The sequence below is a fragment of the Antechinus flavipes genome, chromosome 5 (genome assembly GCF_016432865.1).
Source record: "Antechinus flavipes isolate AdamAnt ecotype Samford, QLD, Australia chromosome 5, AdamAnt_v2, whole genome shotgun sequence".
NCBI classification, from domain to species: domain Eukaryota; kingdom Metazoa; phylum Chordata; class Mammalia; order Dasyuromorphia; family Dasyuridae; genus Antechinus; species Antechinus flavipes.
In genome coordinates, this window is record NC_067402.1 from 111,388,279 (window position 1) to 111,415,386 (window position 27,108).

General features: G+C 40.1%; 1 protein-coding gene and 1 long non-coding RNA gene across 2 annotated transcripts in view; one reads left to right on the forward strand and one right to left on the reverse strand.

The window, feature by feature from the left end:
* The window catches only part of LOC127538057 (uncharacterized), a 41,262-nt gene extending 35,875 nt beyond the window's left edge, over positions 1-5,387 (reverse strand). Inside the window, exon 1 of the long non-coding RNA XR_007947668.1 lies at positions 4,010-5,387. This is a non-coding gene — a long non-coding RNA (uncharacterized LOC127538057). The remainder of the gene's footprint in view (positions 1-4,009) is intronic.
* Positions 1-27,108, forward strand: part of PLXNA4 (plexin A4) — a 650,156-nt gene that overhangs the window by 200,225 nt on the left and 422,823 nt on the right. The window lies entirely within an intron of this gene.

The window sequence follows — 27,108 nt, forward strand, 5'->3', positions numbered from 1 at the left end:
AAGTGTAAGGGGGCTAGAAAGGCAGCAAAGGACCAGATAATGAAGAACTGAAAAAGGCAAATGGGAGGATTTGAAGGAATAAGCCAGCAGTAGAAAAGGGAAGAAAAAGGAGGCAGGGCAGGCAGACACACACAGACACAGACAGGTAGACACACACAGACTCACACTGACAGACAGTAGAGCTGGGACACAGATAAGCATCCACAGACGCAAGTTGTACTGATATGCAGTTAGAGATGACACCCCCGTGTCTTCTGTCAGTCTCTACATCTCTCATTCCCTTTCCCTCTCCCCTCATCTCTCACCTCTACCCCCACCTTCTAGGTCCCCATTCCTCCTGTTCCCAGGCTCCTGATGAGGCCTCCTGGAGACCCCACCTCATTCTCTCTGCCCCACTGGGGATCATGGCAGGAAGGGCCTGTCAGGCCACCGCTGCAGAATGAATGAAAGGCTTCCTAGGCAATGCTTCGTCTGATCAGAACAGGCTGCAGTTAGAGCAACTGTAATAAGGAAGGGTTGTCATGGAAACAAGCTCTTGATGTTGTCCAGATTTCAGAACCTTTCTTACCCATCCCTCTCACAAACTCCCCCCACCTCTTCCTTCCCTGCCACCCCAGCCTGGGACATTGGTACCTGGCAAGCAAGAGTTTGGGGACAAACTACAAAGAACGAGCAGCCCGCAGAGTCCTCCAGGCTTTGCCCAAGTTCATCTCTGTCCATTTGGGAGGAGAACCTTGAAAGGTTCCAAATGAGGATACCTCCTGCTAAATGAGGGCACGTTCCTTGAGAAACCAAGGAGCCTGGAGAAAGGCAACCTTTCTTCCTTGGGGGTGAGAAAGGAAGAAAGACTACCTTTCTCCAGGCCTCTTGGAGCTGCTGCTATAGTGCCCACTTTCCAGGGGAATAAACTGAAGACCTGAATGTCCGATGTGGCACCGAAGTCTAATGGACGATGAGAAAAGAACCAGGCATCTGGATCACAGACAATGCAGAGAGGCCTGAATCAAACAGTTGTGTGGGCAGCTTGCTATGCTTTGAACTTAGGATTCTCTGATCGTATGGAACAGTCAAGTTTGAATTTTGGTCATCACCGGGAGACATACCCAACAGCAACCAGAAAGGACTTCTGTACCTCTCCTACATCCAACCTCGCATGGAGAGGACCCGTGGCTGGAAGGGAGGGAGGAAAGGGGTCAGCCCCGGTTCTGGATGACTATAACAATCCCACGCTTTATTTGAAGTTACTACTGTCCAGCTCTGTGCCTCCATTTCCCTCTATGTAACATGGTGTCGAAGCTGCCTTCCATGACTGATTTATAAGGATGTCGGGAAATCCAAAATAAGATGATAGAAAACTCTTGGAAAAGAAGAAGCTGTTGTATGAATGCAGCATGATTTATGGAAAATACATAAACATGTAGAATCACAGAGTTGGAAAGGACCTCAGAGGCTAGGCTTGGAGCCAGAAGATCTGAGTTCAGTCTTAGCTCTACTTTTGGGACATATGTAATCCTGAGGAAGTCATTTAACTTATCTGAGTCTCTGCTTTTTTCCTCTGTAAATTGGGATCATGAGGCAATACCCATAATAGCTATACACACACACACACACACACACACACACACAAAGGGAGTACTTCTTAAATCTTATCATAAAGTACTTTATGTCCCATTTTCTCTCATCTCTACGATGGGGATAATAATATTTGTACTATCTACTACAGATGGTGGTTATGAGGGAAAAGTACTTTGGAAATGATAAAAATGAGTGACAGTATTATTAATGTTGGAACCTGATTGCTGGCAGAGCATATTCAGTGTAGCTTTATAGGACCTGGTCTAGGTTCAAACAGTTTTATTTTTTCAATGTCTTACTAGTATGGCTTCTGGCAAATGTCTGGATGGTTATCTGGATGAGATAACTTACCGACTGGTTACCCTTGTGATACCTAGTTCTAAAGTACACCAGAAGCTCAATTAATATGAGAATTGCTTGATAAGGACTGGTCCAGAGGTAGTAATGATTAGATGTCTGGATGCTGCCTGTATTTACTTTTCAAAATGCTTTTGAGTAGATTTTTCACTCATTGTTTTCCTTTCTGAAAGTGTTTCCTTCCTTCCTTCCTTCCTTCCTTCCTTCCTTCCTTCCTTCTTCCTTCCTTCCTTCCTTCCTTCCTCCCTCCCTTCCTTCCTCCCTCCCTTCCTTCCTTCCTTCTTTCCTTCCTTCCTTCCTTCCTTCCTTCCTTCCTTCCTTCCTTCCTTCCTTCCTTCCTTCCTTCCTTCCTTCCTTCCTTCCTTCCTTCCTTCCTTCCTTCTTTCCTTCTCTCTCCTTCCCCCCGGTCATTGTTTTTATCTCTCTGTCTCTGTCTGTCTCTCTTCCTCTCTGTCTCTTCCTTTCTCTTTTTCTCTCTCAAAGATAGGAGTTGCCAGCAAGACAGTGTGGTAAAATGGAAAAATCCCTGGAACCCGCAGTCCTAGGATACATGTTCAAATCTTGAATCCGTCACTTATGAATTGGGTATCCTTGGAATTTAATCTGTAAAATGAAGGGGTTAATCTAGGTGAATCATTCTTCCCTTAGAGATCTGTGGATACATTTCAGGGGAGTCTGTGAACTTGGATAGGGAAAAACCCCACATCTATATTGTCACTAAACTATAACTGAAATTCCATATTCCTTTCTCTGAAAAAGTAGGCAATAAATGTGATTTCATGAAGGACGCCTTAGTCTTCATCAGAATGTCAAAAGAGAGAAGAGCTCCTGTTCTATCAGTGGACCCCAAAGGTCTTATTTAGCTATAAATTTCTGATCACATGATTGGTCCTCAGGATCACATTCTGGTCTTTCCCCTGCTCTAAGCTGGGAACCTGTAATCCTGTGTTCCTCTTTCAGGAGGTGGAAGAAGTCTTCCTACCAAGTAGAGCAGTGCCATTTTAGAATGGGCTACCTTGACAAGTAGTAGTTCTTCCCTTCAGAATACCTTTTCACAAAGTCTATCTTTCACAAAGTTGGTTAAGGTTTATATAAGAAGTTATTTTTCAGGACATAGTTTGGACTAAGAGAAACATATCTTGTGATTCTGTGGATTTTACAATCAGATCCTCAGGTTTGTCTTACTACTTTGCATTCCTTTTTTGCTCTTGTCTAGAATATCCTCTCCTTTCTGATATTTTAGGCCTGTTGATTTAGGCTATCGTTCTTCAAATGCCAGCTAAACACATCTCCTTGCAGTATTCCATAAATGTGCATTTCTAGCTATAATTGGTCTCTCCTCCAAAATCTTATAGTACCTCCCTATTTGGTCATTTTGATCAAGGATTACTGGGAACTCTTTCTACTAACAATGACCACAATCAAACCATGATTTTGTGCCCTTTGAGATAAAGCTAATATCACATGTAGAATCTGAATCCGGATCTTCCGGAGTCCAAGTTTCCAAGCCATGCTAATTCTAACTTCTCAGAGCTAAGTGAATCTTTTTTATAAAGGTCTTTGTATCCATCACATATCTCCAATACAAGACAGTAAGTTTTTTGAGGGCAGAGACCATTTATCTTTTGTATTTTGTTTATCTTTGTATGTATTTCAGCATCTAGCATCATCTCCTGCCTACAATGGGCAGTCCATAAATGTTTATCAAATTGATTCCTAGTGCTTTGTATGTTGCTGGAAGGTAGGAAGGAAAGTGGTACTGGAGGTCAGGGGTGAAATAAAGTCTGACTGAGCCAATGCTAAGAGTAATTGCAGGATCATCTTAAAGCAGAACGATAGTAAGCCTGAAAGCCCTCTCTGACTGGGCTCAAATGCAGAATGAGACTGGTTTGATGGCTTTTTATAACAGTGAATCTGAGCCATTCTCATCAGAAAGAAAAGCTAACAACTCAGCTAAAGCTCTGTGACTCATCCTCTTTAGGAACAATTCTACCTATATGCTAGACACTTTCTCTTTTGTCTTGTTTAAAAATTTGTGGGGGATGGGTTTTTGTTTTTGTTTTTGGGGTACTATTACCTCTGGTTTCCTGGGAGGAGGGTTTCTTTGGCCACTTTGTTCCTGTTAGGATTTAAGATTTCCTATGTCTGTTTCACTACTGTAACTCCCAAGCAACTGTTTTCTTGACAGGCTTTTTTAGCTTCTATAATGAAGGGGTGACATACAACCAGTTGCTGTAGTAACAGGAGACATTACACAAGTCAGGGATGGGTGACATCATAATCAGAAGGCTTTATTTATTTATTTTTGCCTTGGAGGGAAGTTGTAAACACCATTAGAAATAGAGAGGGAGAAAGGCAGACACAGAAACATAGACAGACAGACAGACAAGACATGGAGATAGACTGATGGAAAGGGAGAAATGGAGGTAGGGAGAAATGAATAGAGAGATGTATAACTAGGGGGAAGGGGAGAGAGGAAGAGATAGACAAAAAGACAGGAAATATAGAGATAGAAAGCGGGGAAGGGGAGGAGGAACACACAGAAAAGGCATTGTGAAGTAATTTATTGAGTGTAAAATATTAGAGACTCTAAAGTTTGCTTGATAACTATGTGCCTGGGTAAATCACTTATCTCTCTGAGCTTATTTCTTCTTCTGTAAAATGGGCATAATAATATCTACCTTACAGGATTTTTGTGAAGATTAAGCAAAATAAAAGGAATTTGCAAATCTTTGCTAATTGTATAAATGCTATTATTATTAATAAACCCACTTATTAATATGTCCCACTGCAAAAAATGACCAAAATAACAACACCATCCTTTATAGATGAGGAAACTTCTAGAGAAGTAAATACCAAGTGACATGAGCCAGGTTCCAAAGTCTTTTGGATCCAAATCCCATCGTTTTTTAAATTATGTCATACTCCCATTCCCAAAGAAGTGTAAAACCTCCCTACAATAGCTTATCTACAGGAAACAGTCTTGTTGATTCTACTTCCACAAGATCTCTGACATATTACTTCTTTCTTCTACCCAAACCCCACAACCACCCTAGGTGAGGCTATCATCACTTGTCACATGGACAATAACGATTGCCTCCTAACTGGTCTTCCTGCATACTCCTGTGTGTAGCCTCAATCTATTTACCACACAGCTACCAAATGAATATTCCTAAAGCATAGCCCTGGCTCTCCCAAGAGCTCAAGAAGTATCAATGGCTCCCTATTGCCTCTCAGATAAAATTGAAACTTCCATCTTTGTCATTTAAAGTCCATCATAGTCTGTCTCCAGTCTTTCTTTCCAAGCCATTATACTCTATTACCCCTGAAGCCCAGTATATTTCCATTAAACTAGCCTACTTTATCTCTGTGTGACATTTTATCTCTTGGAAGCTGTACCTTTGTGTAGGATAGTTTTTGTATCTGGATTGTTTTTTCTCCTTGTTGCTGCCTCATAGAACCCCTAGCTTTCAACAAAACTCAATCCAGGTGCTATTTTACCTAAGAAGTTTTCTTGAATTCCCCAATTGTTAATGTCTTGGCTGAAATTCCTTTGTTTTATACATAACTTGCAATTATCTATCTCTGAACATATTGTAAACATCCTGTAGAATATAACATCCACGAGGACAGGGATTGTATTTCTTTTGCATTTTGTATTTCCAGTGCTTAACTTAGATCCTGATGTTTAGTTAGAGATGTTTAATTAATGGTCACAAATTAATTAATGGACACAAAACATATATTTTAAGTGATTCTACTAGTAGAATTTCTGGTAGGATGAGAAAGTAGGTAGGACTCATAGGATTTCCAACTGGAAGGTACATAGATGATCATTTCATCTAGTCACTTTATGTATGTATGTATATTTGTATTTTTTGCAGTTGAAAAAACTGAGGTCCATAATGATTAGATGAATAATGATAGATAGAAACCCAAGGCTTCAGACTTTAAATGTAGTCTTTTCAAAACAGTGTTCTTTTACCAAATATATCTTTTGTAAAAACTTTTATTGGCATTCCTGTATCAAGTCCTTTAGTAGAAATCATTATTTTAATCCCTGAGTCTTCCTTGGCACATCTATGTGTCAGATACTGTACATGGTAATAAATTATAATTTACTACCATATTTTAATATAATTTGCTACTATATTTCTTAGTAATATAAATATGAATGTAATAAACATAAAAAATGGCATTTAACTGTGTGCTGGGCTTTTGTTCATCTATTACTCTAAGTTGAATTAAGCATTTAATGTTTAATTTGCCCTAATTTGTACTTACCCAGAACCTCAGTTTCCCCATCTATAAAATGGAGGATGCTAAGAATGCAATGTCCTTGAAGACAAGAACTGTTTTTCATTTTATTTCTTTTCCTAGATCTTGAAAAATGCTTTGTACATTATTGTTGTTGGAGGTAGATTGATTGTGTCCAACTCTTTATGACCCCATTTGGGATTTTCTTGGCAAAGATAACTGGAATGGTTTGCTATTTCCTTCTCCAGCTGAATCTATAGATGAGGAAACTGAGGCAAAGAAAGTTAAGTGACTTGCCCAGGGTCACACAACTAGTGAGTATCTAAGGCCAGATTTAATTCAGATCCTCCTGACTCCAGAGTCCTGAATTCTATTTAGCTTAGCACATTGAAAATGCTTAAACAAATACTTAATGGAATGGCTTGAAATAAATACTTATTGGATTGTCTTCTCTGTCCCCTCTCTCCCTATAATAATACTACCACTGGTATGATGGAAGTAAAGCAATAAATATTTTTTAAAAATAAACTTCTCACAACCGAGGAGTGGGATACTCTTTATTGATTATGGTACTTTTATCTGGGACCAGAAAAATGTGATTGCCTGGTTTCCATTGGCAACCAGCTGAGCACACTTGAGGAGGGTGTGGTGTTTGTGCCCTCCTCACAGGAGGGTGAGGGTGAGCTGTTGGTGGAGAGCTAGTATGCTCTCACCCTCCCACCCAACTGTTTTCCCCATTGTTCTGTTCCTGGTTAGCAAAGGAGGCAAGTTTGCCATTGGTGACCTCTCTCTGCTATGTGTTCTGCTGTAATTTGGGTGCAGATTGCAACATTCACACTGTGCTTGTCTTCTCTTCCAGACAAAGCTGTTTCCTCCCAAAGCACAGCACGTTGCTAACCCTTGAGATGCAAAGCATTCTCCCATGGGGGAATTATGACCTTACTTTTCTTCTACCAGTTGCTTCAGCTTTTCATTTCTGAGTTGGGACACCCAGCTGCTAGGATGTGTGTGTCATAGGATCCTAGACTTAGGAATAGAAGGAGACTTAGAAGCATCTATTCTAACCTCTTTAGCTTTACAAACAAGGAAACTGAGACTCAGTGAGTGTGACTTATCTAGGAGCACAAAGGGATAGGATGGGATTTGAGCTTAGGTTCATTTTTTCCATTTTCAGCTCTCTTTCTCCACACACGTAGGAAAGCAGCAGTAGTGGAAGAAAAAGGACTGTAACAGAGAGGTCACACATCTCTCATGGCAGAAATAACTGTTCACCCTAAATCTGTGACATATCAGAGAACAGAATAAAAACCTCTGATCTCAGTCTATGATATTTTCCCCTTTGAATTCAGGGCTTTATTGTTATTGTTTATCCTTCATTCTTGAAGAAAACCATGATATGAGGAAGATGCTACTTTGATCACAAAGCCAATCCCCACCCCATCTCCACCCCTCCTTCGCTTAATAATAAAAAAGGATAAGTTGCATTTACAAACCATTTCCTAAAGCTTCTTTCTTGCTCCCAGGAGAAGCAACAGGAACAGAGAATTGCTGTACCAAAAAACCCTCTCCTGATTTGGGTGGAGATTGAAGAGGAGGGAGGGGAGGAGGAGGATTGTCAGCCTTTTCCTACCTGAGACTCAGGGGAGAAAACTTAATGAGACAGCTAGGGGCAAAAAATGAATGGATGGAATCCTTTTTTCTATTTTTTCCTACTGAGCACACATCAGGAAAGAAAAGATCACTCTTCAAGTTAGGGAAATCTCTTTCCAAGCCATCCAGGTCTTCCACTCCAGCTGGCTCATGGGATATCAGAGTCAGGCAGGATGTCTTGAGCAAGGGTTGCTGGGGAGCTCTTAGGTGCTACTTGATTGACAGTAGCCTGGCTTGGTGTGCTAACATGCCCTAGAAAGAAACTTCCTCCAATTGTAGTTCCAGGATCAGAAGGCAGGGAGGGACAACAATTCAAATTTGGAAGAATTTGGGGATTTGCAGAAAATCCCCGATTTTCCGAAGATGTCCAAAGATGGAGTCCCAACACTATATGGCAAGGCAAGTTAGGTGGTTATCATTTATACTATGTGACTGGATTGCATCAACTGCAAAGCCAAGGTGACTCGGATCTCTTTGAGACCATTCATCTCTTTGCCTATTTCTTGACTGATTCACCAGAACCAGTAGTAACCAAAAGAATACTGGACTGGCAGTCAGAGGACTTGGTACTCTACACTATCTAAGTCCCTTTGGAAAAATCATCTAAGGTTCCTGGGGCCTCCATTTTCATTTGTACAGTAGCAGAGAATAGGCTAGATTTCTTCTAAAATCCCTTCTAATTCATTTAAAAATATTAATTGCTTTTTTTGTTTCTACATCACATTCCTTTCCAAATACACCCTTTCCCCTGCCTCATTCAATAAATCATTCCTTATAACCAAGAATTAAAAAAAATACATTGGGGACAACTAGTTGTTATAGTGGATAGAACACCAGCCCTGAAGTCAGGAGGACCTGAGTTCAAATCTGGGCTCAGATATATAATGCTTCTAGCTGTGTGACTCTGGGCAAGTCCCTTAACCACAATTGCTTCAGGAAAAAAAATACAAATACATTTCATCAAAACTAGTCAACGTGGTCTTATATATCTTATATACTCGTAGTCCCTTGAGATACTTTTTCCCTCATTTTTTCCCTATAGTTAAGGAATTAGGCAGATAGCATTTTAGCAACTTGACTGTGGTCACATAGATAACAAATATCTGAGGTAAAATGGGAACTCAGACCTTCTTGACTCCAAACTCAGCATTCTAGACTCTGCACTAATTACCTGCCTTCCAAATCCACCATCATGATTTCTTATGAGGCAATAATATTTCATCACTTTTTCTTTTGACCACAATTTGTTTAGTCATTCCCTAATAAGTGTGTGCTATTTTGTTTCTAAGTATCTATTTTATTTCCAGGCATGCTGCTATAAATATTTTGGCATTCGTGAGATTTCTATGTCTCTGGCCTCCTTGGGCCTTAAACCTAGCAATTGGAAACTGAGAGTAAAGAATACCGATATTTTAGCCAGTCTCTTTGCATATTTACAAATCCTTTTCAAAACAGTCTACTAATCATCAATCTGCATATTTTTCATTTTTTCTCCAACATTCATGATTCCTGTCTTGTGTCACCTTTGCTGCTTTGCTAGGTATGAGGTGAAATCTTAATGTTGTTTTGATTTCTCTTATTATTGGTGTTTCAGGGGATTATTTCATATGGTTGTTAACAGTTTGCAAATCTTTTGAGAATTGTTTATTCATATCCTTTAACCTCTTATCCACTAGGAAATAACTCTTAGTCAAATATTTGAATTAGTGTCGTTTCTACATATTGGATATCAGACTCTTATAAGAGATATTTAATGTAAAGATTTTTCCTCTAATTGACTTCTTCCATTTATGCCATAGCATCATAGATTCTAAGCTAAAAGGGAGCTAAAAGACCAATTAGTCCAACTGTGCCTCATTTTAGAGATGAAATAAACTGAGATTAAGTATCTTCCTTATAGGTTAGTATCATAGGTAGGATTTAATCCCAATTCCTTTGATTTCTGGAGTATTCCTACTGTGCCACTTTACACTATTTCCACTTTATACCATCTCCAACTTTAAATTTTTAGCTCTAAGTTCCTTTGATTCTATAAAAAAGTGAAAATTCTAGGTTCCTCAAAGGTCTTATGAGTGCAAGACTGCGAAAGGCTTAAGGGAAAGACAGCAGTGGGAAACAGGGGCCACTGGACACTGACCTTTCCTTTGGCCTTGAAGCTTAAGCCACCAGTAGTCCCTGGATTTGCCCTCCCCCATCTTTTACCCCTCTTTCTTTACCCCATAGGGCTTTGCCTAGACTTTTCCAAAATGCCCAAGATCCAAGCAGACTTTAATTATGTAATTCTTTCTTGTTATCTTTTTTAATTGTTCTCAGCGCTATTTCCTAAACTGATTGGAAACAATTGCAGGCAGGGAATGAAGTGGGAGGTAGATCAGGACATGGCAGACAGCCAGGGCTCCCTCCAGAAGCCTTCCCAAGTCACTCACAGATACACAAACACACATGAAATGATGGTGGGGGTAAGGTTTTAAGAAAAATATTTTTAAAAAGAATGTTGGTACCCAGTTTGGTGCCCAGGGTTTGGAGTCTCTGAACTAAGGAAGGGGGGAAGGAAGAAGTATCCATTGACTCACTCAGGTGTTCAGACACCAGTCACCCTCCCTGCTCCCTCCTTTCCTCAAACCCTCCCTAGGCCTGGTTGTTTCCCTTTTCTCCAGAGCTTCAGTGACGTGGGTAGAACTCCCTAAGGATTACTCCCCAAGGCCAATAGGACCAAAGCCCTTTCCTTTTGGCACTGAGTTGTTTGTGTGTTCTTGCCAAGAAAATGGGAAAGTTTGGGATGCCCCCAGCCCAAGAAGCAAAGGAAGGAGGAGGGGAAAAATTTCTTGAAAGAAGTAGAGCCTTGGAGATTTCCTATTGCTTTCCAGCCTAAGTCAGTGAAAGAAAGTCAGCTGTCAGGTAACTATTAAAAAAAATACAACAAATATTAAGAATAGTATGTGTTTTAATTGTAGAAGTCCTGGAACTAATTTGCCACACATTTTATGACTCTGGGCTAGTCACTTATGAAAAGTTACACAGTATAGTGGAGAGAATGATGGAAGGGAGACCTGCATTCAAATTTCAAATCAGATGCTCAATGGTTGTGTGACATTGTGTGACTTACTCTCTTGGTCCCAATTCCTCATGGGTAAAATGAAGGGACTGATTGACTGACCTGGATGACATAAAGATCCCTGGCAATTCCAAATCTTTGCTCCTATGACTTAAGTGCTCAATGCCTCCCAGGTGACTCTCTAAGAACAGATTGCAATGATAGGGGGTGCTCTGGGTCCTCACCCCCAACTCCCAAAGAAAAAATAAAACAGAAGCTGAATAGCATTGTGCTAGATGATAGGGTTATTGAAACAGAAATGAAATAATTTTTATCCTTTAACAATCTCATAGTTCTTAAATAACTACTGTGTGCAGTGCTCTGTACTAGTAATGAAAGAACAAAAACACCACATTGGAGAGACAGACTAGTCTTTGAAGATTGTATGGCTTTCAGAAGGATGTCTAAGTCCTCCCATTCCATTCCCCATTCTCATATTGAGAATCTCCAGTTTCCAGATCCTGCTTTCAAGGTTGTCTGCTGGGCTAGGATTCAGGGCTCTCCCTCAACCCTCCCTGACCAATGTAAAAATTCTTCAGACCAAGGATTTCTTCCTCCCTCTATCCCTCCCTTCTTCCTTCCCTCCTTTCCTCCTTTCGTCCTTCCTTCCTTCCTTCCTTCCTTCCTTCCTTCCTTCCTTCCTTCCTTCCTTCCTTCCTTCCTTCCTTCCATCTCCCCCTCTCTCCCTTTCTTCTTTCATTCTTTTCATTCTTCCCTCCTTTCCTGTCTCTTGCCATCCTTCCCTTCCTCCTTCTCTTCCTTCCTTTCTTCCCTTCCTAGTGTGCTACACTGATGAAGTTACACTCCAGTATGGATTTTTTTTAATAGGAAGAATAAATGGGAAGTAGCTTACTAGAATTTGGCATCTATCCTTTTTGCTCTCTATTTCCTCTTCTCTTCTGAAAATTCTATCCCCTCAAGCCCGCCCTCCTCTTTAGTTTCTATTTTTTCCACCTGTTATTTTCCCTATTTCTTAAACAATCTGTTTTCAACTCTATAGTATACACCTGAAAAGGAAAAGGAGGAACCAGGGTTCAGGCAGGCAGTACAGTCCCATTAGACTTGGAATTTAAAAAAACAAACAAACAAGTTTGAGTTCCTGGCTAATTACTTGCTAACTCTAGTATCAGAGCTATGATACCATCATCACTTTGAACCTCAATTTTCTCATCTGTAAAACAGGGATAATTATATTTGAACTATGTTCTACATAAGGAAAACTTCTGAGGAAAGTTTAAGCCTTAAAGCAATACATGCTGTAACTGTGGATCATTCTTCTTTCAAAGCCTGATGTTCATTGGTGCCTCTTCTCCCTGGGTCTTATCTAGCTCATCTGTAAAGCTATTCAGCACCTTGGACAGGTCAGGGATAACAACTATGACTGTCATGTGGGGAATAAAATCATAGTATCATATTGCCCTCAGATAATAAGATCATAGATATACAGCTGGAAGAAACCTTAGACATCATTTAGATCCATTATCCTATTTTACAGATGGGAAACTGAGGCCCAAATAAGTTACATGACTTGTCTAAGGTTACACAAGTGGTAAATAAATGTTAAGTGTTAAGTATCAGGATTTGTATTTGTGTCTTTTGACATTAAATTCAATTTATTTTCCCTTGCCCCCACAGGTAGTAAAGACAACAACAATGATGAATTCAAATATGGTCATATACTAACTAGCCAAGTTATCCTGGACAAATCACTTAACTTATTTTTGCTTCAGTTTGCTCATTTGTAAAATGGGGAATAATATATCTACCTCTCAGGGTTTTTGTGAGGATGCCATGAGATAATATTTATAAAATGCCTAGCACATAGTAGATTCTACATAATTCTATATAAATGCTGTTATTGTTATTATTACCTCCCAAGCATCCTATGAATTAGGCAGAAGAGGTATTATTTTCTTTCCTTTGCAGTTGGGGACATTGAAACTCAGAGAAGTATCCATTTATTACAGTAGATGCCAGTAGTAGGATTCCAGCTCAGCTCTTCTTCATGATAAGTCCATCATATCTATCCACTATAACCCTGATAGATAAGTAGGTATGACAACAGCACATTCTTCCTAAATCCTTATGCATCTCCTCTGAGACAAAATAACCTTGTCTCTCCCTAGGCACCAAGGGTGCAGAGGGTTATAAATATGCTCACCTAACCATGGTGGGTGGTTGGGGGTGAGAAATGAATGGGAGCAGTATCATGATTGGAATAATCCCCTCATCCATCCAGCCTAACTTACTACCTATTGACCACCTCCACTCACATTCATGTTAGTAGTTAGCCTCTCTTTTACACTTGTCTACTGCTTTCCTTGACAAAGCTGACGCAACGCTTAGGGCAGCTTAGGAGGCTAGAAGGAGCCAGAGGCAATGGCATGTTCCTTTCCTTTTAAGTCAATGCAGTGAAACCTCTAGACTGGGGTTTTATGGTGTGTTTTCTCAATTTCAGGGCCAGGGAACATGAAGCCTGCAGTGGAGGGTCAGTGGAACTAGGAAAGGGAGCCAGAGGGCTTTGAAGGCTCTGTCTCATTCTGCTTTGGAAACAGGCTGAGCGTGGTCACAGACGCTCATGAATTGAATCAGGTTACACCTCAGGCTCACTGATAGATTTTTTTTTAATGAGAAAAATAAATGAGAAACAGACTCCAGGAATTTGACTTTTGTTTCTTTCTGTTTTCTCTTTTTTCTCTCCTGCTTTCTCTTTCTGTTTTTCTCTTTTTGTTCTTTTTCTTTCAAGTTCTTTTATAATCTACTTTCTAGGTTTTTCTTTATGTTTCTCATTTTTTGCATCCATACCTAAGAAGCAACAGGGAGAGGAATCAAAGCCCAAAAAGATAGTACATACATAACCCTGGAGGACACACTGATCTATAGATGTTAACCTCTCCAGAGGTGCCCCCAAGGAGAGAGGGATGTCAGTCATTTTTCTCTTCCCTCCCTTCACCATGAAAGGTCATAAAACTGCCAGGTTTTAATTTCTTCCAATTCCCTTGTTAATGCCAGAAACACACAATTAGCTTTAAAGTGTCTGCAATCTGTGGCCAGTAGAAAATCTATTTCTTCAAAAAAACAATTTTTTTAAAAAGTACTTAATTAGGCATATTTTGCTGATAGCCATTAAACATATTAATTAATCTGTGTCCTGGAGAGGAAGGAGAAGAATCATTTGGTAGAGTAGAAAGAATACTGGTTCTGGAGTCAGAAAATCTGAGTTAATATTATTATCAAAACTAGCATGAATTCATTCAATGCTTTTTACCTTTCTTCATCTTAACTAATTCATCTATAGAGTTGTTTAGCCCTTCTGTTGCCTACTCACTGGATTAGAGCATGGTAGGTATATGGCCAGGTTAATTTTATCTCAGGATAAAATTACAGCACTAAACTATCTGCCTTTATGATCTCTTGCATCTTCATCTCTAGCTTATGAATCTATAAGTAATACTTTTCTTCTTGTTGGATCCTGGCACTGAGGATACTATATACTATACTAGTCATATGGAGAATTATATACTTGTCATATGATGAGCAAAGCCTCTTAAGAGTAGGAGCTAGGGATCCTTTTCTTCCATTGATTTGGTCCCAAGGAATGACCCGAAATGACATTGGCCATGAGAATGGGGTTACTAAATGAATGAAAAAGGGGAAAGAATTAGGAGCATTAGTATCTCCTTTCCCTAAAACCTTGTGAGTAGATGCAAACTGTTAAGGAGAAAATATAGCAACTCTGTGTTCTTAATTTATCCTTGTCCTGCTTCTCAACTCTATTTCTATGCCTCTCATATCATCTCCCAAAACTTTTAATTCTCTTTGGCTTGGTCTATATCCCAGGAGGAGATGAGGTATCTGCAAGAAACCAGAAAGTCATAGAATCTTGGATTTGGAAGGTTCTCTATCAATCAATGATAGACTAAAAGTTGGAAGAGACATTAAAAGCCATTAATCTAATCCATCAATTTATAAATGAGGAATCCTGGACTCAGAGAAGTAGACTTGCTCAGGGTCATCCAGTTAAAAAACCACAGATTCCCAAGTTTCTCTCTACCTTATTTTATAGGTGAAGAATCTAAGATCAGAATGTTGAGGTGAAGTGTAAAATGGCAGTGAGGGGTAGAGTTGGGACTAAGTTTCAAGTCGCCTGATTAATACTAATATTATCAGTTGTTATTAATAATATTTATTATTACTTGCTAATATTTATCTTGTGCATTAAAGTTTGCAAAAAGTTTTATATGTTCTCTCATTTGAACCCCATAATAACCTAATGAGGTTGGCTCTCTTATTAATCTTATTTTACAGATGAGGAAACTGGGGTAGAACAAAATTAAGTTACTTTTCCTGGGTCATATTTCTAGTAAGTATCTGAGGCAAAATTTGAATTCAGGTCTTCCCGACCTCCAAGTCCAACATTTTTTCCTCTGCTACTCCTAAATACTTCAAACCAGGGCTAATAATACTAAAGTATGCCTTTTCAATTTATGTCTTTCAGATGCTAAGCTGATTTATAAGCAGTTAGGTGACACAGTATACAGAGTACCAGGCTTAGAATCAGGAACACCTGAATTCAAATCCAACCTCAGGTATTATATGTATGACCCCAGGCAAGTCACTTAACCCTGTTTGCCTCATGTTCCTCATCTGTAAAATGAGCTGGAGAAAGAAATGGTGAACCACTCCAGTTTCTCTGCCAAGAAAACCCCAATAGGGTCACAAAGAGTCAGACATCCCTGAAATGAATGAACAACAATGAGAAACTGATTTATAGAATGAGATGAGAGCATCAGCTGGGTAGTTCTGTTCTCCACCATAACTGGTGTAGGAAAGGAGAGAGGAATGCTTGGAGGTGACCAGGTTGAGAAACTTGTCCCATTCTGCTTTTTCCCTTGACTGTTCATAATGGGATGGTTCAGGAGCACTTTTCACATCTTAAAGGAAAGCAGATATCTGATTGCTTACTGTCTCAGGGAGGAGGAAGGGGAAGAAGGTAAAGAGAAGAATAAAATTTAGAATTTTAAATAACAAACGTTTAAAAATAAATAAAAGATAGAAATACAGTCGATGGGGGTGGGGTGGTATTGTGAGGGCAGAACTTGTGGCTTTGGCTGTCCTGAGCACTGTCACAGCTTGTGGTAGAAGGGGACAGGATGAAGTGTATGCAATGTGGATACCTCAGCAGTTGTCATGCTCCTTCCCTCAGCCAGACATTTGAGTGGCTCCAGTCCCTGCTATCACCATCCGTTGCTATGTGAATAACACAATTAGGATGACACAGGACGTGGAAAAAGCAGAAAATATTGTATGGTAGGGGGATGGGATGGGAGAGGGAGCCCAGTTTCAGTCTGATATTTTGTTATTGAGTCATTTCTCGAAAGCAAAGGCATGTGAGAAGGAAATTCCAGGTCAGTTTAAAGCCTTGTGTTTTTGTGGGAAGGGTGGGGGATGAACCATTAAAAATGTGCAAATGAGCCAGTTTCTTTTGGCTGTAGCAGCTTTTATCTAGGGCTTGTAACAATCTATCCCCTTTTCTTGGTTCTATGAAAATTCTCAGTAAAGGCAACCAAGTTAAGGAAGACTATCACTTCCTAAATCAAGCTCTGGACTAACAGTCAAGAGATCTGGTTGTGTCAATGATTCATCATCATTATTAGGGATAGTAATAAGATTAATTATAAAGATAATTCGTATTTATCTAGTTTCTTAAAGTTTTCAAAGTACATTCCTCCCAACTACCATGTTAAGGTACATAGACTAAGGGCTATTATCCATGTTTTATAGATGAAGAAACCGAGGACAAAGGAGATTAAAGGAATTAGAGACAGCTAGGTGGCTCAGTGTATAAAGCACTGGACCTGGAGTCAGGAAGATTCATCTTCTGGAGTTCGACTCCAACCTCAGGCACTTCCTAGCAGTGTGATGCTGGGCCAGTCACTTAACCCTGCTAACTTCAATTTCCTCATCTGTCAAAGGAGCTGGAGAAGGAAACGGCAAAACACTCCAGTATCTTTTCCAAGGAAGCCTCAAATAGTCACAGATAGTCTGAAATGACTGAACAACAACAATGGACTTATTAAATTCTCCTTTTTTGGGGGGAATTAGGAGAATTAATCAAGGTTATCCAGCCAGAACTTAAACTGGGTTCATTTCATTCCGAGATCATTGCTATTTCCACAAATGGAAATTTACTTCCTGCATCTTAAAAATTTGAAAATAAGGGAGTGATGTAGAAATCTTCCCTAAATGCAAACAGAACTTTCCACCTCTTCTCTTAGGGTAATTGGGAGCAAGAGAGGAGAGCAGGCAAGTTATGTGTACTCTCTTCTCAACACTCAATTTCCTCTTCTAGAAAATGAGAAAGGAGAAAACAATTCTTATTCCCTTTCATGAATTATTTTGAATAGGCAGCTAAACAGCATCAACCCCATCTTGGAGAGAATTCGTGTAGCATTCAACGACAATCTGGTGACTAGTGTAAAGATAGAGGCCCTTCTCTGAAAGAGCTTAAAATCTAATAGGAAAGAATAAAAACCCAAACAAGAGGTCCATGACAAAGTGCTATGAGAAATCTGAAAAGAAATCACACAAAAATGTAAAGGAACTTCTAGTTGGAGGGAAGATAGCAATGGTGGACAATGAGAAAGCTACTGAAGATAGGTTCTTTGGGATTGTTAATAAGACCATGATCACCAACACCCACATTCCCCTATTTTACCTTCCCAGGTCGATTTTAAACAGGAGAAGCACTGTCACTTTTTGTGATGGAAGGCTAAGCTCTGTGCATGGTATAAGGGGATGGAGAGGCTAGATGTCACTGTCAGAAATTTCCCTACAGGCTTGGTGGTCTAGAAGACTACCTGGAATCAATGATAACCCAATAGTCTATCAATTGATCATTTCAATTATAGCATTGGTAATTAGCCTCCAAGCAATAAATGTGACAAAGAAAGGAGAAAATAGGAAGGGAAGAGATGGATGGGGGCGGGGAGAGGGGAGATTTAAGCACTTAGTATTTCATCTCTTACTGGGTTTTTATGAAGGAGACTGGGTTAAGAGAGGGAGCATAAAAGCCTATGAGTCAGAATCTTAGGATTTCAACAATAAATTTAGATTTTAGGAATGGGCCAGCTTTAATGATGTGCTGCCTGCAGTGTTTAGATCAGAAGCTAGACAGACAGACAAACAAATAGATAAAAAAAATACACAGAAATGCTGTAATGCCCTTTCCCTGAGAAGTTTTCCTAGAAGACTTTGAAAATATTGGTTATTTTTAAGTCATTGTATTCTTTGTTTTATGAAGAGACAGAGGCAGAAATAAATAGTAATTTGCCAGGGACCCATAGAACCAAAGGTACTGGCAACACTGGCTGAGGTTCATTGGCACTATACGGGTAAAAGGGATTTGAAAAGTAATCATCACCCATGAGTCTTGAACAAATAAATGTAACTCCATCACAATCTATTATGGAACCACTGAGGAAAATTGGGTGACTCAGTTTGATAAAGTACTGGGCCTGGAACCAAGAAGACCTAAGTTCAAATGTGATCTCAGAAAGTTACTAGGTGTGTGGCATTGGTTAAGTCATGTTACTTTCTTGGTCCCAATTTGAGATAGAAAAGATAGAGATAGAGATTTTGGGAATGGGCCAGCTTTAATGATGTGCTGCCTATAGTGGTTAGATCAGAAGCTAGACAGAGACAAAGATAGATAAAAAAAATACACAGAAATGCTGTAATGCCCTTTCCCTGAGAAGTTTTCCTAGAAGACTTTGAAAATATTGGTTATTTTTAAGTCATTGTATTCTTTGTTTTATGAAGAGACAGAGGCAGAAATAAATAGTAATTTGCCAGGGACCCATAGAACCAAAGGTACTGGCAACACTGGCTGAGGTTCATTGGCACTATACGGGTAAAAGGGATTTGAAAAGTAATCATCACCCATGAGTCTTGAACAAATAAATGTAACTCCATCACAATCTATTATGGAACCACTGAGGAAAATTGGGTGACTCAGTTTGATAAAGTACTGGGCCTGGAACCAAGAAGACCTAAGTTCAAATGTGATCTCAGAAAGTTACTAGGTGTGTGGCATTGGTTAAGTCATGTTACTTTCTTGGTCCCAATTTGAGATAGAGAAGATAGAGATAGAGATTTTGGGAATGGGCCAGCTTTAATGATGTGCTGCCTATAGTGGTTAGATCAGAAGCTAGACAGAGACAAAGATAGATAAAAAAATACACAGAAATGCTGTAATGCCCTTTCCCACTATTTTTGCCAAGAAAACCCCAAAGGGGTTCATAAAGAAGTGTTCACGACGAAAAAAATGAGTGAATGACAATGTGAATTGAATTTGAATTTTCCCTTTTTAGTAGACTCAACTACTTCTGCTGTGATACCTGTCATGTTTTGAAAGTAGGTGGCAAAGCAGTAAAAGGGAACTGACTACAAGTCCAGGGGACTTCATATAGCAGATTCATATAGCAGAGCAAGGACCCACAATGGACCAAGAATTATAGCTTCTGCTCCCACCTAATAAGGATGTCAGGAGAAAAGGGCTCATTGTCTTGGGAGGTTTTAGAATAGGAAACCTTGCACAAACAGAGATAGAAAACTTTACCTAAACTGGTTTTGATAACAAAAGACTATAGCCACAATAGGTCTGATATGTCATCTGTCCAACATACCTGTATTAGTAGAAAGCTGCAAATTCGATCACTCTTTTTGGATGTCATAGATCAAAATTGAGCAAAACAGGTTGAACCTGAGACATTGCATGATGGTTAATTCAGGAAACTGGGATGGGAATTTGAATTTGCTTTGCTCCAGTGTTTTAGACAGGGCATTAATTAATTCATTTGTTCATTAAACACTTACTGAGAGGCTAATGTTTGAGGAGAATTGTACCAGGCATTGCAGGTGGGGAGGGGGTGTGTGTGAATGGGAATACAAAGCTTAGATTAGAAATAATCCCTGCCCTTCTGAAGTTTACAGTCCAGCAAGGCGATAAAACATGTAAATACACTTAACAGTAATACACAATATTATGGGCCAGCTTCATTAAAGAACTTGAAAGCAGAATGCTATGTGAGATTTGAGGGGGAAAGCTGTCATGGAATGAGGGTGGAGGAGCCGTGAGGCATCTGAAAGATTTTCTGGAAAAGGGGGGTGTATTTGAATTGGGCTTTAAAAGATGAATAGGAATTTAATAAGTTAAGAGGGGCAGGGAGAGCATTCCAAGTAGAGGAAAAAGCACAGACAAAGGAAGTAGAGTGAAATGCAAATGCAGGGAATTGAGAATTGACTAGTTGGACTAAAGCAGAAAAGTACATATGAGAGAGTTAACATAGGACTGGAGAGGCAGACTGGTACCACATTATAGAGGACCTTGGATTCTAGGCAAACTCCTTTGGATATTATTTGAATGGCATAAGGAGGCAGTGGAGATTCTGGGGTAGAGGAGTAACATGATCTTTGTCTAAGACAAATTATTCTGGCAGCAGTGTGAAGAGTGTATTGGAGGAAGGAGCGAATGGAAGCAGGAGGATATTGTATTAATCCAAATAGATGGTAATGAGGATCTTACTAGAATAATGGCAGTAGCAACAGAGAGGATGACTTTGTTTAAAAGGACTGTGCTGGTTTCTTGTCAATCTAGTTGAGTAAAGTTGGTGATCCTGACCCCGACACCTATGCTCTCCGCTAGATCGCTGCCCTCTTCTTTGTTTGGATTTCTTGAGATGAGAAGAGAGAGAATGTTTCACTCTTAATGAAAAAAAAAAACAAACATTCATATTTATGCAAAGAGCCAAAAGTCACAAATATCCTGGGGCCCAAGGACATCTAAGTTCCCCTTCTTGACCTCCTAGATCAACTGAGCTAATGTAGAAATAACAAGAGAGAGAGACAGAGATGGAGCGAGGGAGGGACAGAGACAGAGAGAGATAAAGAGAGACATGTAGATTGACAGAGCCAAAGAGAGATCCAGAGAGACAGATAGAGTTCATGGGCTGGATGAGGAGAAGCAGTATCTAAGAGGGCTTTGTGTATACAAATATATTGCCAAAAGTGTCACGAATATAATTGAAAAACATCAATAGGGATCAATGGGAGCAAATCACTGGCCCTAGCCAGGGGGAAAAAATCATGTCTGGAGGAAGTGAAGGATAAGAATCTATAAAGAATAGAAACATTGTGATTTATTCTCTGAACTCTTCTCTCCCTCTCCTTCCCTTTCTCCTCCTTTTCTCTCTTCTTTGTCCTTGTCCCTTCACCTTCCATTCGTCCTCCCCCACCCCATCACTGCCGCTCTGCTTCTTTTCTCCTGCTAATGTTCAAGGGAAAATTAATAACTTGTACACAAAAACAAATTAGCCGTGGTCTTCGAAGCAGGAATAGAAGAAACAATGACACGTTCTCTTCTATTCTTTCACCATGGTGACCTGTATGTCCCTTGAATTTTCAATTATGAGCCCGGGGGCAAGGGACTGAGACAAACTCTGTTCCCTAAGACACCTACCGCATTGTTGACTCGGTAAATGCTGAGAATACCATGTTAGCAACAATAGTGACTGCAATGCTAATGTGAGATTCAGAGATTCTTTGAGGGAGCCTGACCATGACAGAACTCTAGATTTAACCTGGGTCAAATCCAGCTTGGATGAGAGATTCTAAGAAAGCTGGGATGGTGGATGCAGTCCAAGATGATCTTACTTCCAGGTCAATAATGAGCTAGGGGTGTGGGGCTCCATGGCATCCTCCTTCCTTCTGTTCCCATTTGAAAATTATTGTGACTCTTTGTCTGTTTTTTTTCCCATTTTCTATAAGGCAGGGTTAACAAAAATGTAAATATGAAGTTTGAAAATGTTAAAGTCATAAAGGAAAAGAACCTCTCAGAATCAGAAAGAGAACTCCAGGGACAGGTGATAGGAATCGTGGGAAGCAGAGATGAACAAGTGGGGGAAACAAATTAGAATGACTGGTAAATGAGAGAATATGAAGAATAATCATATCTAGGAAAAATAGCCACCAGTATCAGCAGAGGATCAGAGTCTCATTTAGAGCCAGAAGGGACCTTAGGGTCCAATACCTTCATTTTACAGATGGGGAAACTGAGAACAATAAAAGTAAATTGACTTACATGAATGATAAGTAACAGAGCCAGTATGAATTCTGATGCTGTATTAGAATTCAAATGCTTGGGTTCCATATTTATTACCCTTTCTCTTACATCACACTGTAATTTGATATAAGTCATAGAGTGTAGGGTCTGTAATCATCTAGGACAGGGCAAATGTCAGAGACAGCACAAGATGATTTTGTTCAGGTAGACAAAGAAAGAATTAGAGAAAACAACCTAGTTTCAACATGGATGTGAGAAGGTGGAGCCAGGATCCTGCCAAGAAGGACTGATGGACCCTAGAGACTGGGAGCTAGACTAACATCTGAATGATACTGAAAAAGCTTGTTAGGAATCAAAATCCTGAATTAAGCTGGACTAAGCTGGTGTTAGTAATGAGGCTGTGTCAGCAACTGAACTTCCTGAATATTTATACACCAAGATCTCCTCTTGAAGTAAAGGAGTTATGTGCTACTAGTGTGTGTGAGGGGGATCTGAGGGGCAGGAAGGAGTGTAGACTGAAGAGATCCTGATTCCTGAAGGAACAGAAAGGAATCGAAAGCAAAGACTTGGTAGTAAAGACCGAAACATGTAGTCTCAAGTGGAAGAGACCTCTGAATCTTAGGAGAGAAGTGTTAAGCAAGAGAGGAGGTTGCCAAAGGCAGATTACAGAAATCAGGGTGGATGTGAAAGGCTAGCAAAGATTGGAAATGAAAAAAAAATCTCTTTTCAGAGTATCAGGAAAATGAGAAGCAGAAATATGAAAAGAGTGATAGGACCTGGATTCAAGAAACCACAGCAGACAGCAGCATGATGGAGTGCTGGGAAGCCAAGCATGAGCAGGAACACCAAGGGAGAAACTTCTGTTTCAGGGTGCCCTGGGCCCATTTCATCACTGACTGTCAAGGGCTCCCCAGGGGTACTTTGCCCTAAGGGAACTATCAGGAGGAAGATATATCATCGAGCATTGACTGTGAGATACCTGACAGGCTTTTATTAAAGCCAGTGGGGAAATGGCACCCTTTCTGAGTGGGCTTGAATTTTCAAATAGAAATAGGTCTAATGATGCCTTAGGGTTTGGAGTAGAAGCAAGGGGGAATTCCAGCCATATTTCTTCAGGGAGACTTTGAGATCATGAAAGTTCTCCCTTATTCCTGTAGCTTCAGCTAGTTGAGCCTCATTTCTATTTCAAAGCTTAGGGCCAAAACTGGACTTGTTTTGCATCCTGAGGATGTTTCCTCTTCAGTGGCAGGTGGAGAAATGCTGATGAGGTATTTGGAGAGGGATGTCAAGCATAGTCATTCCTTAGCCTGAGAGGATGGTTAGGGTCTTTTATGGAGGGCTCCTGCTCTCTTGCTGTCTCAGAGCAGGAGTCCTTCACCATAGAACCCTTGGAAGTCTTGTGGAAGTCTGTGGATCTCTTCTTTGAGTCATGTTTTTAAATGTATGAGATCAAATATATAGGGTTATAAAGGAAGCCAATTATTTTGAAATCCAGTAATCAATTTTTAAAAAGAAATTAACAAGAAGTTCATAAACCCCAAGTTAAAAACCCTTGTCCAAACACCATGTTTATTATTGAGATTTCCAATGCTTATTTTTACAAGTGTTCCAAAACACATACTTGATTAGTTGTGACAAATGAAGGGGCCAATTGAAGTAGCCTGAGCTAATTCCCCATCAGAGTCATAACTAGGGATTTTTATGCTAGGAATAAGTACCATGAATTGAGCCCAGAGTAATCAGTACAAATTACCCCCCCTCATTTGGGGGAGGGAGTACCACACCATGAAAGGAGTAATGAACCCCAGGGCACTCAGCACCAAGTCAATGCTGGGGAGGCCACTGCATTATGAAGAAGTAAAGAGAACTCACCCTAGCCCACCATCTGGTAGCTTCTTATTTTAGTGAATTATTGTGCTAAGTAAGTATTAAACTCTGTTACTGCTGAGGACCTGCAAAGTTTGTCAGCATCCACAGAATTGGGTACCCTGGAGCAAAGCCGCTACCCTAGTTACAATCCAGTTTAGTACAAAACCATAGAGTATACAAATAATATTAAAAATACAAATACAAATAGAATTTAAAAGTCTCTGCCTCTGTCTCTTCTACCTCTGTGTGTGTGTCTCTCTGTTTCTCTCTCCATCTCTCTTTGATTCCCATTCTCTGTCTCTCTCTCTCCCTTTTTTTCTCTCTGTCTCTCTCTGATTGTTTCCTCTCTCTCTCTCCCTCCCTCCCTCCCTCCCTCCCTCCCTCCCTCCCTCCCTCCCTCCCTCCCTCCCTCCCTCCCTCCCTCCCTCCCTCCCTCCCTCCCTCCCTCCCTCCCTCTCTCTCTCTCTCTCTCCCTTTTTTTCTCTCTCTCTCTCTCCTGTCTCTGTTCTCTCCATTTCTCTGTCTCTGACTCTGTCTCCTTTCCTTCTCTGTCTCTTCTTTCTGTGTTTCTGTCGTTGTCTCCCCCCTCTTCCTTCCCCCTTCCTGCCCTTGCTCACTTCCCTGTCATTTCAGTCCCAAGTCACAGCTGGTCCAATCAATTGCAGCCTCTATCTGGGCTTTCAAATCCTGACCTGAGCTGATGGAATTTCCCTTTCTCCTTGCCAAACAATCCGAGCTAAGGGTTGTTCCTCCTCCACATGCATCTTGTGTCTTCTTTACATTGTCCCTTTCCCTCCTCCCAACAGCTATAAGGGACAGGGGGCTGACCCCATTAATCCTTCCCAGGCTCTGGCTGCTCTGCACATCTCAAGCTGCCTTTGGGCTTCACCTCTAGCAGGCTTGAGCTCCCAAGCGGCATCTTTCAATCCAGCCTCAGTGATCAGGTGTCTAAATGGCAAATGAAAGATTAATGCTAGTGGCTGGAGTTGGGGTGTGAATAATTCAGAGGGCAGGGCAAGAGCCAACTCTGCTTACTGATAGGGGTGTCTGAACAGAGGTCAGGATAAGGGAAAGGGACGATTAAGGGTCAGGGGTAGAAGGTTAAGGAGTTGAATGAATTTGGAATGAGTTGCTTTGAGCATCTCTCCCTGCATCTCACACACATTTTGGGGAAAATGATAACAAGACAGGGAGATTGCACTGCTCTGTCACTCAGGATAATGACTGTGGAGTTTGGAAAGCCTGAGTTTTTACAAAGAATTAAAATCTCTACTTCAGCAAAGGCACCTGTTGCTAAGGATACCTGAGCCTCTGTGGCAACATCTGTACAAAGATGGTGGTTCCAGAGTAAGATAGTAGCCAATGAGATCTTCCTCTCAGTAGTCACATCTTTACTTTTTCCACTTTAATTATAATCTATTTAAATCCCCTCATCTTACAGCTGAGGAATTTGAGTCTCAGAGAAATGAAGAGATCTGTTAGATGTCCCACAGCAAGTTTGTGGTAGAAATGGACTCCAGAACTCAGATCTCCCAATTTCAAGTGAAGGGTTTTTTCTATTATAAACAAATCCTCCACAGATATAAAGACGAGTAGATCACTTCTCCCTACTTCTCTTCCTTGAAAGAAGATAGATTTAAGGTGAATGAGATATACTTTGAGGAGTCATGCAGTTGGAAAGCTATTTTAGATTTAGTGTAGACTGTGTCCCTACAAGGAATCTGTATTGGGTAATCTCCCATCCCCTTGCCTCTGGAAAGGTTTTACCACAGCATCAATACTGATCATTTTGGATTTGATAAATATTTTCCCCTCTGGAAATTTTTAGTAGTGGAGTGAGAAGGTTACATGATGGATTCCCCCAGTCACTTAATTGAAGCCATAAAAAATGAAAAGAGAATTTCCAATAAACCAAACCATTACTCATTTGAAGATGGAGGGGGATCCCAGATCTGGGCCCTAGTAGCCACAGCTGGGAGTTTCTCCAGCTCACTATCTATTATAATTATTAATCACAATGGCAACAGGGTTCATCTGTGCTGAACTACTTAATGAACTTCAACTCACATCTTTACAAGGTTGTAACCATCATGGTTACTGGGGCCCTTTGGCTTTGAATCCCTGAAGACTAAGTTGACTGCAATAGATAAGCAACGTAGATACCTTTGTCTACATGATTAAAATGTGTGTGTATGTATGTGTGTAAGTACACATATATACACATGCACATGTACACATATACACGTTTGTGTGTATATATATATATACATCCATTTGTGTATATATCCTTATACATACATACCTATGTATATATTTATATGTGTTTATATATATTATATATGTGTGTATATAAATATAAATATTATATATATAAATACATGTGTTTGTTACGTATGTGTGTTTAATTTGTTATATCTGGGATGGCAGGATAACAGTGGACTTCTGGCTATTGTATGTGTGTGTGTGTGTGTGTGTGTGTGTGTGTGTTCATGTGGCACAGTGGCTCAGTGGATAGAAAGCCTGACCTAGAGTCATCTTTGTGAGTTCAAATGTGACCTCAAACACTTATTAGTTGTGTGATTCTAGGCAAATTAGAAAGCTCTATTTAACTTTATTTGCCTCAGTTTCCTAATCTATAAAATAAGCTGGAGAAGGAATTGGCGAAGCACTCCAATATCTTTGCCAAGAAATCCCCCAAATGGCTCATGAAGACTCAGATGTGCCTGAAAAATGACTGAACAACAGTCATTGTGTATGAGTGTATTATGTATATGTATATACATATACACACATACATACATGCATACAGAGAGAAACAGAGATAGAGAGACAGGGTGAAAGAGAGAAAGATAGAGAGAGACACACAGAGAGAAAGAGAAACAGAGAGAGAAAGAGAGAGAAACAGAGAGAGAAAGAGAGAGAGAAAGAGAGAAAGAGAGAGAAACAGAGAGAAAGAGCGAGAAACAGAGAGAAAGAGTGAGAAACAGAGAGAGAAAGAGAAAGAGAGAGAGAAAGAGAGAGAGAAACAGAGAAAGAGAGAAAGAGAAAGAGAGAGAGAAAGAGAGAGAGAAACAGAGAGAGAGAAAGAGAGAAACAGAGAGAGAAAGAGAGAGACAGAGACAGAGAGAGAGAGAGAGAGACAGAGAGAGAGGGAGAGACAGAGAGAGACAGATGGAGAGAGACA